Source organism: Capsicum annuum, chromosome 9 (assembly GCF_002878395.1).
Source record: "Capsicum annuum cultivar UCD-10X-F1 chromosome 9, UCD10Xv1.1, whole genome shotgun sequence".
Lineage (NCBI taxonomy): Eukaryota > Viridiplantae > Streptophyta > Magnoliopsida > Solanales > Solanaceae > Capsicum > Capsicum annuum.
The window spans coordinates 117,717,787-117,734,851 of NC_061119.1; the positions used below are offsets into that span (position 1 = coordinate 117,717,787).

The 17,065-nt window shown below is 33.3% G+C and overlaps 1 non-coding gene across 1 annotated transcript; it reads left to right on the top strand.

The window, feature by feature from the left end:
* Positions 1 to 782: 782 nt before the first annotated feature.
* LOC124887450 lies at positions 783 to 890 on the top strand. Its single transcript, XR_007045226.1, has one exon. It is a non-coding gene; the product is annotated as a small nucleolar RNA R71 (small nucleolar RNA).
* The last annotated feature ends 16,175 nt before the right edge of the window (positions 891 to 17,065 follow it).

A 17,065-nucleotide genomic window follows, 5' to 3' on the forward strand; every position in this document is an offset into this window, starting at 1 on the left:
TTATTGTAAGTGCATTTCGCTTCTTTGGATTTGCCTATATATCGCTAGGTAATCCTCCTTGAGGTCTTGTGTTTTGTGCTCCCGTATTCTAATCGAGTTGTAACTCCAAATTCTTAGTAATCAACTATTGACTCTGTAAATCTGCTAAAAACTGTGCTTGATTAGCTAAAATTTGCTTTAATATCTCCTCTATATTACTTGTTTGAGTAGAGACTTGATTATTCTAAACCTGTTATTGATTCGGTTGCACTGGCCTCTTATACTAATTATTATTCTATGCCTGATTTCTACCCCATGAGAAATTGGGATGATTCCTTCAATTGGGATTATATGTGTTATCGAAGTTCGATTATCTCTGATGATTCAGATTGCCCACATAATTAATAGAATCTGGATTAACCGCACAAGCATCTACTGTATGCTCATTACTTTCATAAACCTCTCACCAAGAATTTACCTGTTGGACTGCATTAGCTGGAGCTGCTGCTTGTGAAACCCCCAACTTCATGCTGTTAAACTGAGTAAGCATCTGATTTTGCATTGCTGCAAGCTGAGATAATAAAGCAGTGAACTGATCTACCTCTAATACACCTGCAACCTTCTTAGGAGCACTCCTCGAGTCAGCATGCCATTCAGGGTTCCCTTATGAAATCTGATTCAGCAGTGTGTATAATTCATCATAAGTCTTCTCAAAAGCTTGTCCACCTGCTGTTGAATCCAAGAGAATCTTGGTATTTGGCTCTAGCCCCTCAATGAAAGTATGAACAAGAACATCATTAGACTGATGATGATGAGGGTAATTTTTTAGAATACTTTTAAATTTCTCCCAGGCTTAGTAGAGATTTTCTCCTTTCTTTTTGTCTGAAATTTAGAATCTCGCTTCTCAAACGTGCAGCCTTCCCTGATGGAAATAATTGAATAAGGAACTTCCAAGCTAGATCTTCCCAAGAAGTGATGGTGATGGAGAGTGGTGGTTCAATATGTAACCACTTCTTCGCTTCCCCGATTAAAGAAAAGGGGAAGAGAGTCAGTCTGACATAATAAGTATTCACCCTTATAGAAAAGTAAGTATCACTTATTTCTAGGAAGGTCTGTATGTGCTGCTGTGGGTCTCACTTATTTCTAGGAAGGTCTGTATGTGCTGCTGTGGGTCTTCATGTGAAAATTCGGCAAACTACCTAGACGAATTCAGCAACTACACCATATTCTACTTTCATTCAAATCGACCACCTGGCTCGGGCTTGTGAATACTATTAGTCGCATGGTTCGTAAGTAGGATTGCCACCTCATGAATAGGTCTAGAAATTGCTTGATCAGGAACAATTGGGATAACCGGAGTTGGGACATGTCCGGCATTTGGATCAACTGGATCATTTCTTTGTTCAGCCATTTAAACTTGTTGAATTGGATAATGAGCTCTTCGTCTTTGTTGAAATACCAGTTCTGGTTCCGTAAAAGGCTCTACCAACTCTCTATCTCTCGCCAGTCTTGTATTCAACTAAACCTGCAAAAAGTTAGCTACTAAGGTCAAGTCATTAATACTTAAACTTACTATCAAAACCAAAAAATTAATAAATTACTAATTGTACTAGTCCCCGGAAACGACACCAAAAACTGGTTGCATTCTATCACATACGCAAGTGCACATGATTGTACAAGTAATATAGTGACTTAGACAGTCATATATCGTACCCACGAGGACTATGCAAATAGTAATTCAACCGACTTTAGTTTTAGACAAGGAGGTATTAAGTGTCGTCAAGTATCAAGATGATTTTGAAGTTTTGAATAAAAATGTAAATAATAAGAAATAACAATTTGTGATAATAGCAAATCAAGCAACGATTGTTAACAGTAATGATGAGAATTCCAGGGTTGAGGCACCTCTGACAATCTTACAGATTTCTATTCTTATCGTATTCTAGTTGGTTCTCAGGTTGTTGATTCGCAGGGTTTATAACACGATCATGGTCTCCCGACCTATAATCTTATACCTACATGAACTTTGCAACTACATCATTGAGCAGGGTTGCAATAATCCATTTAGATGTATATGGCTATCTTCCAACGATTGAACTAAACAAGGGTTCTAGGTATATCCCTATCCTAGATACTAATTCAAATCCTTTATTTTATAAAAGGATGAGAACCTTACTCCTTAATTTCTCCGTTCTATCCTACGATTCTCCTCTCGGATGCACATTGAAATATTGATTAATTCTAATAGTGGCCACTAATCAAAATAATAAGTACATGAAATTAAGAATAGCCTATATGATAATCCAACAAGAACTAGATAAAGAATATCAAATAGTAATCATACTCTTGGCCTCAACCCCAGAACAAGGGTGTTTAGCCACTCATGTCTGAATTCACCATTAAAAAATAAATAATTAATCATATCAAAAATTAATCTTGAAGTAAAGAAGTTTCAAGAATATCTAAGAACCCTAAAAGAGAGATTTTTTTTTTTTTGCCACTCTATGCTTTCCAAAGTGTCTTAATTATGTTTCCTGTGTTATCTTTTATATTGGGCCAATTTATGCGTGGATGGAGTGGAGCCTGCATCGTGGGCATCAAACCGCCTCTCTATGCGAGGCGCCGCCTGAGCTGTTGCACCACTCCAAGTAAGGCACTACCTGGTCTGTTGCATCGCTCCAGGTGAGGCACCACGGGCTAATCACCCTGGTTCACTGGAAATTACCTTGAAAATTCCACTAAGGCATGGAGGCACAATTTTGGAGCCTGCATCGTGGGCTAATCTCCCTAGTCCACTAGAAATTATTTTCCACTGTTTTTTTAGGCACAATATTTTTTCCTTTCATCTGATTGTTCCGCTACCTGATCCAACCTTTCCATCTTGCTTTCCAAATTCTTCCAGTTTCCGCGATACTCTATAAAATCAACTCACGGCATCAATTATCACTTGTTTCATGATATGCATCCAATTTTGTCCAAATCCATTAGAAATTTACCCTGCATCACTAATCACGTCGGTTAGATATGGAACACAATTAAGGCTTAAATTCAATAAGAATAGCATAGTTTGGCTCTCAGAACAAGTCTAAATATAAGTGAATATTGATGATTAGACATATAAATACGCTCAAAATCAGTGAACACATTGTATGTTTGACATCGAGATTTATGTGGGTTAAATAAATACTCAACATCAATATAATCCATAAGATCGGGACTGTAATCTTTAGAATAAAATATGATCATATGTTTGATCCCATTTCGATGTTTCCTAGCAGGAGCAGAACTATACCTTGCTAATAAATTAATCGAAAAGGCTATCTCCGGCCTTGTAGTATTTGCAAGATATATGAGTGCACCAGTTGCACTAAGATGTGATACTTCATAACCAATCCAAATTGGTATATTTATCATTTCAGCAAATAATCTATTGCTTTTGAAAACTCTTGAATAGTTCTAATATTTTTCAAGGTATAAGCTTATACAATATAAGGATTATATATAAGTTTCCCAGAAACTTTTATATGCTTCAAACATTTGGAATCCTCAAAAAAGTGTTCATACAAATTTTGTCGAGTGATAATATTCAACATTTTATGAGTGACATCTTCAAGTATCTAGACTTTAAATCAAATAAGTTTTATGCTTACCAAGATGCATCCTTTCACGTTACTTGATAAATGTTTCTACGTTAGCATGCTTAAATATGTACAGAATTCGGATCCTCGTAATCTTTCACAATATTGCACCAACATTGTATCAAAGATATTGATGATATATCCTTTCTTATCGGTTCACAGTGTGACAACATTTTGAGATCTCATTACTTCATTATTTTCAGGTACTTGAACCTCTGATCAGGTTTCATGAAGTGTAATATCTAGGCTCTTCAAGAGCACATTGCCTTATTATTATGATTATTTTCTCCTTATCCTTTTCAAGGATTATTTCATTTGGAATCGATTGGTCTACCATGCATCACGCATGCATAGACTTTGTCCTTTAGGGACATAACATAAGAGCACTTGCATCTTAAATATAAGATGCTTCGGCATTTGACTTGAATTATCTTTGGAATGAGGATCTAGTGATAATTCCTAATATATTTCATAGCTTGCTTATAATCTTCCCTTATATTAAGAAAACTAACATACATCCTCCGTCTTTTTTAAGGAATCCATCTTTGTGCATCATGGTATATTCATTAATCGTATACCGCACATCAAAATTATTAAATGGAATAGTTGGTACCTGACCTTGCACCAACTGAAAGGGAAGAAATAATCATAATTTATTAGTCTAATGCATACAAGTGTTATTGTATGCAACATATCATATTTCAGACCAACACATGAAGCTTTGTTCTCATTAGCAATGGTTTAGCTATTTATCGAAGGCATTCAATGCCAAACCATCATCATTAAGATGAATTGTCTTGATTGGGCAATCTAAAAATTATAGTCCTAACTCAATTTATATTGTGCAAGTAACTCTATGAATGTCAAGGTGCAGGTTGACAATAAATGTACAAGTGATCATCTTATATCGATGCATCTTAATAGATCACATGACTGGTGAACGGGCCTATATTCACCTTTTATACTTTTTAGATTTTGAGAGATCAAATCCCAACATTAGTTGGTCCAACCAGCTTATAATGAGAACAAGAACCATTAAAAGTTCATGAAGAATTTCTAGTTCTTCAATATATGTTTAATGCTCACTATGCACATCTTTGGGATGTTGCAATCGTTCATGTCTATTAATGAACTTATTTATAGTAGTAAACTCCAAGTTTACCATGACACGTGCTTTTTGCTTTAGTAAATTTCAGATTTACTACTTCAGAAGTAGATTTCACAATAACCCTTCTTAGTTATTTAGCCTTTTTTGGAGGTGAGTTGTGATATCTTCACAACTAAGAGCACGTTTGAATTTATATGCAGTCATATTCACCCAGGGTATAAATCTATATTTATAATAATCAAAATTCTCATTCCTTAGGAATGGAATATAATCGTGCCTTAAGAATATCAAATTATGGTAGCTTAGAACATCTTTCAAGATCAAGATATGCAAGTCTGTGAAAATTTGTCACTTTTTCACATTTATGTGCATTCATTCGATCACTTGTCTTCTTTCAGACATGTTATGTATTGTTGCCACATTCACTTCAGGAATGGAGCATATTTAATAGGACATGTTTCATGATTTTTCATCAAAAAACACATTTAGATGCTTGTTTACACCCATAAATAGATTTCTTCAATAAAAACTAAACATGATTTAGAAAGGGTGGTGTAACACTCGGTAAAATTTTGTATAAATTTCTTCATAGATATCACCATGAAGAAAAGTATTATTAACATCTAAATGAAAAACTTCTCAGTTATTCTTCAATGCAATGGCTAAAATACATTTGATAGTAGTCATCTTGACTATTAAGAGAAAGTTTTATTATAATCAATACCTTCTCTCTGTTCATCACTTCTAATCACCAATCAAGCTGTTAGTCTTTTAATGCTTTCATCAGAGTTCTGTTTGACTTTATAGAACCATTTAAAAGGAAGTATTTTTTTCAACAAGAAGAATAATAACACTCATGCGTTGTTTAACTATAAAGCTGCAAGTTCTTTATTCATGGATTTTTGCCAACCTAGATGATTTGCTGCTTGAATATAATTAACATATTCTTATATATTTGTAATATAGTTGACCATGACTTAATTATTAGAAGATAAAGCATTAAAAAAACAAGGAACTTAGAGTAATGGGACGGAGAAAATAGGTAGTAGTCATATTTGTAAGGTGAAGAGCATTACAAATATAATCTTTTCAATAATCAGGCTTCTTATGAGTCTTAGAAAATTTTCTTGGCATAGTATAAACAATAGGTAATTGACAAGAACTTAGAGTCATATCAGAAGTGGAGCTAGTGGGTGGCACATCACTGAAACTTGATGGAAGTTGAGGTCTAGTAGTAGTCATATTTGTAAGTTGAAGAGCATTACAAATATAATATTCCAAATGATCAGCCTTCTTATGAGTCTTAGAAGATTTTCTTAGCATAGTATGAACAATAGGTAATTGAGGAGAACTTTGAGTCATATCAGAAGTGGAGGTAGTGGGTGGCACATCACTGAAACTTGATGGAAGTTGAGGCATAGTAGTGAATAAAACTACTGGATCACGAGTAGATTCATAATCAGTAGAGTAATCTAATAAAGGAATGAAAGATTGTGATAGAGAAGTTGAAGAATCTGACACATCAGAAGAAAATATAGTAAAAGAAAAGGCATGTTGTGACATAAAAGGAAAATATTCTTCATGAAAACTAACATTCCTGAAAATTATATTTTTCTTAATTTGCAAATTTAATACTCTATATCTCTTCTTTTCATATGAATATCCTATAAAAACACAAGGTGTTGCTTTAGGATCAAATTTAGTTCTATTTATAGATAGAGTAGATACAAAACATAAGCACCCAAAATATTTTAGATGATCATATGATGATTTATTCTTGAATAAAACTTCAAAAAAAGTTTTTGGATTCAAAACAGTTGAGGAAAATCTGTTATGAAATAAGTTGTAGTTAAAAAACATTTCCTCAATAACTAATAGGAAGATGAGATTGAAATAAAAGAGTTCTTGATGTTTTCAATAAATGCTTGTGTTTTCTCTCCACCACTTCATTTTGTTGTGAAGTATAAACACAAGTTATTTGATGAATAATTCTCTTGAAAAGAAAGAAATCAGATTGTACTTTCTATTTTCTAACTCAAAAGCATTATCAGTTCTTAAAATTTTAACTTTAAAATTGAGCTGTCTTTCTACCATACAAAGAAAACATTGAAGGATGAAAAAAGTATTAGACTTTGTAATCAGAAGATCTGTCCAAGAAGCTCTACTAAAGTCATCAACAATTATAAGAAAGTATTTAAAATTATCATGTGTAGTAGATTTGTATGGTCCCCAAGTATCAACATGCATTAGATCAAAAATAGATTTAGTGAAAACAACACTAAAAGAAAAAGATAGCTTAGATTGTCTTGATATTCTACAAATAACACAAGAAAAAGAAAAATTTAAACAAGATACAAAATTTGAAAAAATAAATTATATTATTTCTTGGGATATGTCCTAATCTGTAGTGCCATAGTTTTTCTTTTACATAGGAATCAAAATAACTTGAACAAGAAGTAAATTTATCTCCTAAAAATTAGAAAAGAAAAGACTATGAAGATTAAAACTAGGTAGGCTCTGTGTAGAAACCTCTGAATGACTTAATTTGAGATTATATAGACCTTCTTGCTCTCTACCAAGCACCTGAGGGCTCTTTAGTAAAGAGCTCTACAACATGAAACAAGTGTTAAAGGTGAAAAGAATAAATTTCTGAAGTTATTTACACAATTTATGAATAAAAATTAGATTGAACCTAAAAAATGAAATATATAAAACATTTTTCAGTGTTACATTATGTAGGAAAGAAACAGATTCTGAATGAATAACTTTAACCTTGTAGGAGTTAGGAGTAGTTACCATCATAGATTTAGGAAGAAGGTTAAAACTTTTAAAATATTTTATCAAAAGTCATGTGCTCAGATGCTCCACTATCTAATATTCAAGAATCACTGTCAATTATAAACAAGCAAGCTTAATAATTAAAGAACTTAGACATACCAACACATGTTATGTTTGCAAATGCATCTACATTTTCTGCATCTCTGGGATCCAACTTTTGCAAAAGTTACAAGAGTTGTGCAATATTATCTTAGCTTAAAGAGTTCAGATTTGTGACATTCTCTAGTCTGTTAAGATCCTTTTCCTGTGTTAAAAACATTATCAGCAACAGGTTTCTTTTAATATTTTTTAGATTTAGTGAATTTAAAATCAATGAAAAAATCATGAATTTTATAACAGCGGTCAACGTCATGTCCTATTTTCTTGCAATAATTATACACCGGAGAACTATTCTTAATAGAATTTTCATCTTGAGTTTGATACTCATTGAATTTTTTTCCCTATTATTATCAATAAAGAAAGAGGTTGATTCTCCTGGATTAGCAGGAGTAGTATGAATTTTTCTTTGCTTTTCATCTTGAATAACAAGAGAGTAAGCCTGATCAATAATGGGTAGAGGGGAAGACAACAAAATATTAATCCTAACACCTATGAAAGTGACATTAAGCCCCATGAGAAAATGAAGAAGTCTCTCATCTTGACGAGCCTTCTTATCTTTTTCTTTTGCTCTACATTCACACTCACAAGTATATTCATACAATGTATTTAGTGCATCTAACTTATTCCATAAACTCTAATTTTGTAAAATAAGTAGGGATACTAAAATTTCCTTGAAATGCTGCATTTAAATCTGTTTGAAGTTGAAAAAGTTTAGCACCCTGACCAAATCTATCTTCTAGGTCAGACCACGATCATATCATTGCATCTTGATCAAGCTCCTTGAAATCTTGTATTAGCATTAGGACAAACTAGAAATCCATTAATGAATCCTAGCTTGTTCTTTGCTGAGAGAGTTATAATAATTGTCCTTTTCCATCCACCATAGTTTCTCCCATCAAAGATGGTGGAAGCTAGGTTCATACCTGGATAATCAAAAGGGTGAATGTGGAAAGCGCGTGATGAGTCCCCTATATTAATTGCAGGGACACTATCACTTCTTTTAGACTGTGAAGTGTTAATAACAGAAGGTTATTTTGAGGGAGATAATCAGCTATCTTTAAAACTGATAAAGATGAAGTCAGAATTAAGGTCTGAAATTAAAAAATCTGCACTTGATACCATGAAAAAAAATAAACAAAGCAAAGCATAAAATTTTCCTTCAACATCCTTTATTTATTGAGTCTAAAGTTAATATATAAATAGTACAAGGAATTTTTTGTTTAGTCCCTTTGTCCATCTTTATTTTAAAATGAACTGTCTAACATTACTCATTCAGATTGAAAAATTAAGAAATAATTTACCTTTTTGTGTCTACTTTACTGTTGTTATAAATACCATTCACTTTCCACCATTTCAAACTTATGATTAACATGGTGATGTAGTAAAGTTATATTATTATTTATTAATTATTTCTTCAAGTCAAATATGAATAAATAAAAATGGAGAGAGAAAGTATTACATACTAATCATAACAAATATTTTCTCTCTTTGTAAGAAATTCTTCCGCGATATGCACAATTCTAATGTGTGTTGTGGCCAAAATGCCTAGAGGGCAACCAAACAGTTTAAAATGATAGCTAATCAGAGTGATATGGAGATAATAAACAAAGCTTTATAATAGCTAGTCAAAGTGACATGGATATAATAAACAAAGCGTTATATGCATAGGAGTATCATGATTCAGACATGGAGAAGTGTGAATGATTAACAAACAAAGTATTGATGAATCCTTATAAGATGTTTCTATTAATCTCGATGATCATTTCTAGCGAGCTAAATACTTGTGCCAACACCAATGTCCACCTCTATTGAGACGGTTGAAAACATATCCATATGACTAGAAAAGCGAGCAACCTAGAGAAGACCTCGATGAGAACCCCTACCAATAGAACAGTAATTTTAGGTGAAGGAATATTCTCAATTTAAATCTATCATTAAATATGTACAAACCCCAAAATAAACTAGATCTAACTCATGCAATAAAAGAACAAGAGAAATGGGTTGCATTGTTCATGGGGAACAAATTTGTTTCAAAGGTTATGGAACTCAACTACATTCTCCAAAATAGTTGACGGTGAAATGATCGTGCAATTGCAACGAGCTAAAATGGATATAGGGAAACTAAAAATGGAAGCATGTCTTAATCTTATAGGTGGCAGGTAACTCACCTTCCATATATTAGGCCATAGAAAGGTTTATTTCAATAACAAGATCTATATATCAAATCCAATGTTTATTATTATAACCAAGATTATTTTAATAAAGTTTGTAACATAAAGGATAGGGATCAAGTGCTATACTTAAGACATTGCACAATGAATAGTAGACCAGTAATTGTAAAGGTGTGATGTTGTCTTGATTACAAAGAAGTTTCCAGAGTGATTCTCTTTTGAATTAAATTATCCAACTTACCACTCAATTATTAAAATAAGGTTCATTAAAGCCGATTGAATATGTATCAGGAAGACATGTTTATGTTGATGAATGTACTTCAAAGAGAATAAAATATATCATTTGCAAGAATGCTAATAGAGTTGGATGTCACTAAGTTGATGTTTGTATCTATTAAAGAAAAGAATTCTAATAGCAAAGTATTAATTTCATCAAAAGACGATCTATGAATGAAAAATGATCTATTATGAAACTTGTCTATAAATAAATTATAATTGTAATACCAACCACAAATGAAGCTAGATACTCCTACTCAAAGAAAAGGTGTCAAACATAAAACTATTTGGTGTAAAACAGTGGGTCTAATGAAAACTAATATTGAAAAGAATAAAATTTGGAATATCCTAATAAGTCTAAGGGTTGTGCAAATAGCACCTAATTAGGATGTTAACCGGAAGGATGTCAAAGGGAGGTCAACAACCAAACAATGCAAACTAAACCTAATGAGAGTAACTGGATTACTAAGAATGAATGTGACTCACTAAAGGATAATGAATGGAAACAATACTTTTTTTAACCATCAAGCGGTATAAGACAAGGAGACAAAATCCATCTTTATATCTCATCATCTCTATGAAAATGTTTTCTAGAAGGATTGATAATAAGGTTAATCTCCTCAACTGGTCACCTATCTCCATCAACAAAAATAATTTCACCTCTTCTTTATTGATGATCTATCATGTTTGCTAGAGCTGACACCAAAAAGTATAGTATTGCCAATAACATCATAAACAAATTTAGCAATTTCTTTGGTCAAAAGATCACTAAAACCATATCCATGATTTTTTTCATCAAGAACTATAATAGGGGAGACAGATAAACTCTCACCAACTATTTTGACAAAACCTAACAATAATTTAGGTAAGTATTTTTGCTTAGCCATTTTCTTCAAGAAACCCACCAATAGGATTTTTCAATTCACTATTGATAATTTCAACACTCGACTAGCAAGATAAAATGCTAAATTTCTCAATATGACTAAAAGAACCATCATGGATAAATCTACCCTCGATAGTATCCTCAATCATATAATGCAATAAATTCACCTCTCTATCAAGATCCTAGGTCACATTGATAGAGCTAAAAGAAAGCTCATTTGGGTAGTACTGGCTGAAAAAGGAAAATGGATATGACAGGCTGAAAAACATTTATCATTCCTAAGCCTAAAATGAGTTAGATTAGGAATACAAAATGCTGATATCAAAAATAATATTATGCAGTCCAACCTAGCTTAGAGAGTGGCCAGTAGATTCATCATTTTATGGGATAGAATCCTCATTGACAATAATTGTAGGAATGGTTCCATTGTAGAATCTTGCATTTTTTAGGACTTAGAAATGTGTCGGGAATAATTGAGCTTGTTATAATGAAGTCTCATCATATGGGAGATACAAAAGGGGATAGAATAAACTTTTGGATGTTTGGATAAGTGGCTCCCTAACCAAGCCCCTCTTAAAGACATTATTCATAGTCCAATCCAAATATAAAATATAAATATCAAGCTCTTTAATAACTGAGAATATAGGAGGTGACATTTTAATAACCTCAATTTTGATCTTCCTACAACCATAATCTAGAGAATTAAAAGCTTCTTTTGTGCCAATAGGAATGGCACTAAGGATACTCTTATATTGAAACTGACTGAAATGGTCTCTTCTATAATAAGACTGACTTAACTTTATTCATTAAAAAATAATCCAACTATTACTTCCTCATATAAAAGCTTTTTGTGGATTTAGAGCCTAGTGACCCTAATAAAATGAAATTCTTTCTATAGATTACTCTCACAATAGGCTCTCCTAAAACAAGACCCTTCACTCCATAGAGTGTGAATATTGATCCTTGTTGCAAATAGTTAAACTATTCTATGAAGGACATGGCCATATTTTATGGGGTTGCAACTTAAGGCACACCCTATATAATAATCTCATTAAGAAATCTGCATTCCTTATACCATTGGTACCTAATACGATCAAATATAATAACTGAACTGACCTTTGGGTAAAATTGAGAACCAGAATTATAATAAAATTTTCACCTGAGATACTCTCATTCATTTATTCCTGCTATACTAACAGAAATCACAACTTTCTCAATAACAAAAAGATGAAGCCCTCTTTGAATGAGGTTACAATGAAGTTGTTGAATTCACTTTATGCGGGTAAGATAACTAAAGTGATTATTTCCATGATTAACAATGGCAAACGAAGGAAGAAATAGAGAGTCCACTGATCGTCCACAACTATAGAGAACCAAACAGGATATTAAGTGTACTGGCAAAAGAAGGGACCAAGATGAAAGCTTTTGAAGATACCCAATTGTTTTTGTAGTTCCTCCTCTGTGCAATCAATATTTTATAGGCAGACATCCTACGAACTAGTTTTGAAAGAATTGTCAAGCAACATAATAGCAGTGCAAATGGGTCAAACTCAGTAGCCATGACTATTAAGCTAGACTAGGATATATATATATATATTAATACTAAATGTTGAAGCACTGGTCAGCATGAGCCTAATTTATGTGACACAGAAGAAATTAAATTTGAAATGTCAATCAAATTTTTTGTATGATATTTAAATATTTTAAGTTATTAATTATTGATTTATAGTACTGTTACATAATTTTCAGATACTATTGATGTGTGTGGAAACATGACACTTTCAATGCTTAAAACAATGAAATTATGCTTGTACTTAGGTTATTTTAGATGATATACTGTGGTTTGTTGCTTGTTGCAGGTGAAATAGGTCTATAATAGTGCTGGAATAAAACTGAAAGAAAAATACCTAAAAGAGACTACCACTATACGAGTCGTCAAGTCATCATACAATTCGTAGGGTGGCCCGTAAACACAATAGAAGCAAATTCCAAACTGAGAAGCTAAGTATAGAGAAGATACGACTGGAGCATCCGAGTCATAGGATAAGGATACGGGTCATATCATAAAATCATAAAGAGAACAGAAACCAAGGAAGCAATTCAGAGTTGAAGTCTCAGAAGAATATGAGTTAGAAGTTTGAGTACGACTTGTATGATCCAACAGTAAGCAAACCAGTGTCCAAGCTTGGAAAGATAGAAGTCCCAGGTGGATACGAGTAAAGTCCACGAGTCGTATGGTCAAGGTACGACTCATGAGTAGGAATCGTAAGAACTATAGAAAGTTGAAGCCTAGAAGATCAGATACTGGAGTGGATACAAGAGGCATAGTACGACTCATAAGAAGACCTTATGAGTGGATGAACGAGTCGTACCCTATGTTGATATAACTTTGTTAGGATTTTTAGGTTATTTTGTGATACTATAAATACCGTAGGGTTTTATCTTTTATTAGGTTACACAATTTAACATTATTCTTACTACTTTTACATACTTTTCAATTATTCTTGAGATTTTTGGGTTATTATTCAATTGAAGACTTTGGATTTTATTCATATTATTGTTATGCAATTAATTACATGAATTCTTTATTTATTATCAAGGGTTCTTGCATAAACATGAGCGGCTATTTTCCTTGACTAGGGTTGTGGTAACCCTGGTGAATTAGCTACGTAAAAAAGTGGGATAGTCATCTATTCTAGGGTTTATGCATGTATATTAATATTCTTCACCATAATTGACCTCAGAACTATTGCAGAATCTTGGGGATAGCCTATTTTCATAAACGTCCTCACAAGGGTGTTTGTGATTAGGAAAAGAGAATTAACATAATAGTTTGAGATTCACATCCATTTTATCATTTCATCATCTCATCTAATCAACTTAAGACTCAAAATGAGAAAGCTGAATTAAAGTTATAGACAAGGAGCAATAAGATGATTCCCTGGGACTCACAAGGTAAAGGGTGAGATTTATCAACACGTTTACAAGATGGTTGATGATACATATCTTGTTGACTTTATATGCAGAACAACAAAATAGTTGGAGTGAACATGAGAAGTTTACGGAGTTGAGAAGCCAGGGGGAATACAAGATTAGTGTTTGTCTTCTATTGTTTATAACTCAAAACATTCAAGATTTGGTTACTAGTTACTGATAATTCCAAAATTTCTCCATTTACTTTCCCGCACTGTTCGTGAATTATATTAAGTTAAGCAATTGTTCAACGTTTTTCCTGTGGGATCGGCCCTAACCTAGTTGGGTTACTATGTTTGGCATCGACCACAACATACTTCTTTTGAAGGTTAGTTTTGGGCGACATCAAATTTAGGCGTCATTATCGGGGAAGACGGTTTGAGTAGTTAATTGAATTGGTGAAGTTTGTGAGTTTTATTTTTTATTTTTGATTTGGCATATGTCGTTGTATGTCAAACACGAGGAGAAGAGGTAATCCCTTACCCCCTTTTGATCCAGATCCTGAAATAATCCCTCAAAACACTAAAAAGATGTCAGGTCAAGTTAGTGATGGTGTTCCAACTAGGGTTTAAGACCCCCTCCACCTGTTGATCCCAACATGGCACTCCCATATATTCCAAGTGAACCACAGAATGTTGCAGATTTACAGACATAATAATTAATAGTTGCTACTGAGGAAGAGAGAAGAGCAACTAAAGAGGCCCAATTAGATAAAGAGGTTGGGTTAGTTTAGCAAGAAGGACTAACTAGACCATGTCCAGTAGCTGAGCATACAGACAGAGTTCAGAGTGACAGAGATCTATTGATTTCTTCTTATTAATACTTACGCTCATATAAAGATGAAGAGGATATGGTTTATGTTGAACCTGCTGAAACAGGAACCATCATTCTTCTTGCGTTACCCCCCAATGTGAAATTTGATATTACTAGCGCTATGATCTAATTATTAAATTTGAAGAGTGTGTTTTTGGGATCAGCTACTGATGATGAAAAAATGCATATTTCTAATTTTACTGGGATCTATACATCATACACTATTCCAGGGGTAGATCAGGAAACTTTAAGAACGAGGTTGTTCTTATTTTCATTAACAGGTGAAGCATCACTATGGTTAGGGGAACTTCCAAGAGGTTCAATCACTACTTGGCATGAGTTGCGTAAATAGTTTCTGAATAAATGTTTTCCACCTGCAAGAATACTACAGTTGAAAGATAAAAATTTATAACTTCAGATAGTTACCTGCAGAATCTTTGTATGAAGAGTGATTTAGGTTTAAGATAAAGCTGAGCATGGTACCTAATCACAAAATTAGAAGGTTAAATTTGTTGGAAATCTTCTACAGATTATTGAATTTGAATTTTAGAGTAATGACAGATATGATTTTGGGAGGTGCATTCATGCATCTTTGATGGGATGCTGCACATGATATGATTGATGATATTTTGGTGATCATTAGAGGTTGGCATACTAGAGATACTGAGCATGGTCACCATGCAAAAGTCATGTTGTCTTATTTTATTTCCCTTAGGATGAGGGGTAATGAGGTCTTTTCACCTATGAACAACCTTTAAACATTATATGAACCTATTCCCATTAGTTTTCACGAAATAAAAAGTTATTATATAACTCTTAAACTCAAAACCCCAAGAAAGCATAAGGATTTCATTGTACGTTCATCTTTCGAGCTCCAAGTTCCCAATTTCCCACAAATCCTTTTATGTCTAAGGCATCTTACTCTTCCCCAAAGTTTATTTTATTAAAAGCATATGCTTAAAGTGTTACCATATGAATTTAATTGTGGTTTATGAATATGGATTTGAGTGTTTTGGAATGATTGTTGCTTCAATTGTCTTACCATAGCTTTAACAAAATTATTCATGTTTTATTATGTGTTTTGAAACTCGTTGGGGTGCATAGAGATGGTTAATGGGAAGGGGGTTGATATATTCCCCCAATTTGATGATTTTGGTATTGAAATTGGTTTGGAAATTGTGTTCTCTCAACCCATTTATAATTGGTTTTTAAATATGGATTTGTCATATGGTTTGACTTGCTTATCTATACTATTGCATTGCATAAATGGTTAAAAGATCAAACATGGACTTTGAAGGCTTTGTTGCTCGTGTTTAGACTGAAGTTATAACATTGGGGTCGAGGCATTCCCTCGAGTGGATTTGATAAACGAAAAAGGGGGTTGAGGTATTCCCCCAAGTTATTGAAATTGTAATGGCATAATTATAAAATTATAAGCGAATGGTATGATGATACCTATGGCGTGCCTTAATGTATAATTTTCTAGTTCATAAATGGATTATGTGAAACTTGTTTTAATTATGCTTAATAGGGGTTACATAACTAAGTTTTGAAGGTGTGGGTCTCAGATAACTTATACTGGAAACTCACGTTTGCTGATGTGAGGGTTGGACTTGATGATCGTATGCATGGTTCACACTATTGATATATTTTGTATCTAGGAATGATGTGGGATCTGGGCATTCTCTAGTCTTCCCTTATACCTTCGATTTATTGGCTAACATGCACTGGGGCCCGTTTAGCTCGTAGGTTCCTTTTATGACGGTTGAGCTACATAGTCTAGGTTGATGTTTCAAAGTGAATGCTAAGCCTTGTTCCCTATCCTAGCATATGATATATGTTTGCATATGCATTTGATTATGCGCATTGGATTTGAACGGTTTTGAACTATTGATCATGGCATTATTTTATCCCTTCCCTGAGTTACATGCTTGTGCTCATTCCACTAGCCATCTCTTGACGTTGTATCTCGATGTGATGGAAATTTCAAAGGCACTTTTATTTTTCTTGCACAGTGAAAGATTTCTGAGTTGTCAGTTATCCGCTTTGAAGTGGTGAGCTTCTATTCTTTGGAAGGGTTATCATTTTAAAGTCATGTTTTTTTTGTTCTAGTCTACCGTTTGGTTTCTAATTAGTCATCACCGAGGGTATGTCCCGACTTAGAATTACTTGGTTCTAGTTAGAGGCTTTGTGGATTAATGTGGACTTGGGATTGGTTATTGAATTCTTAGACTTCTTTCGAGTCACACATATCTATCTTGTTATATATTAGAATTCCGATTCTATA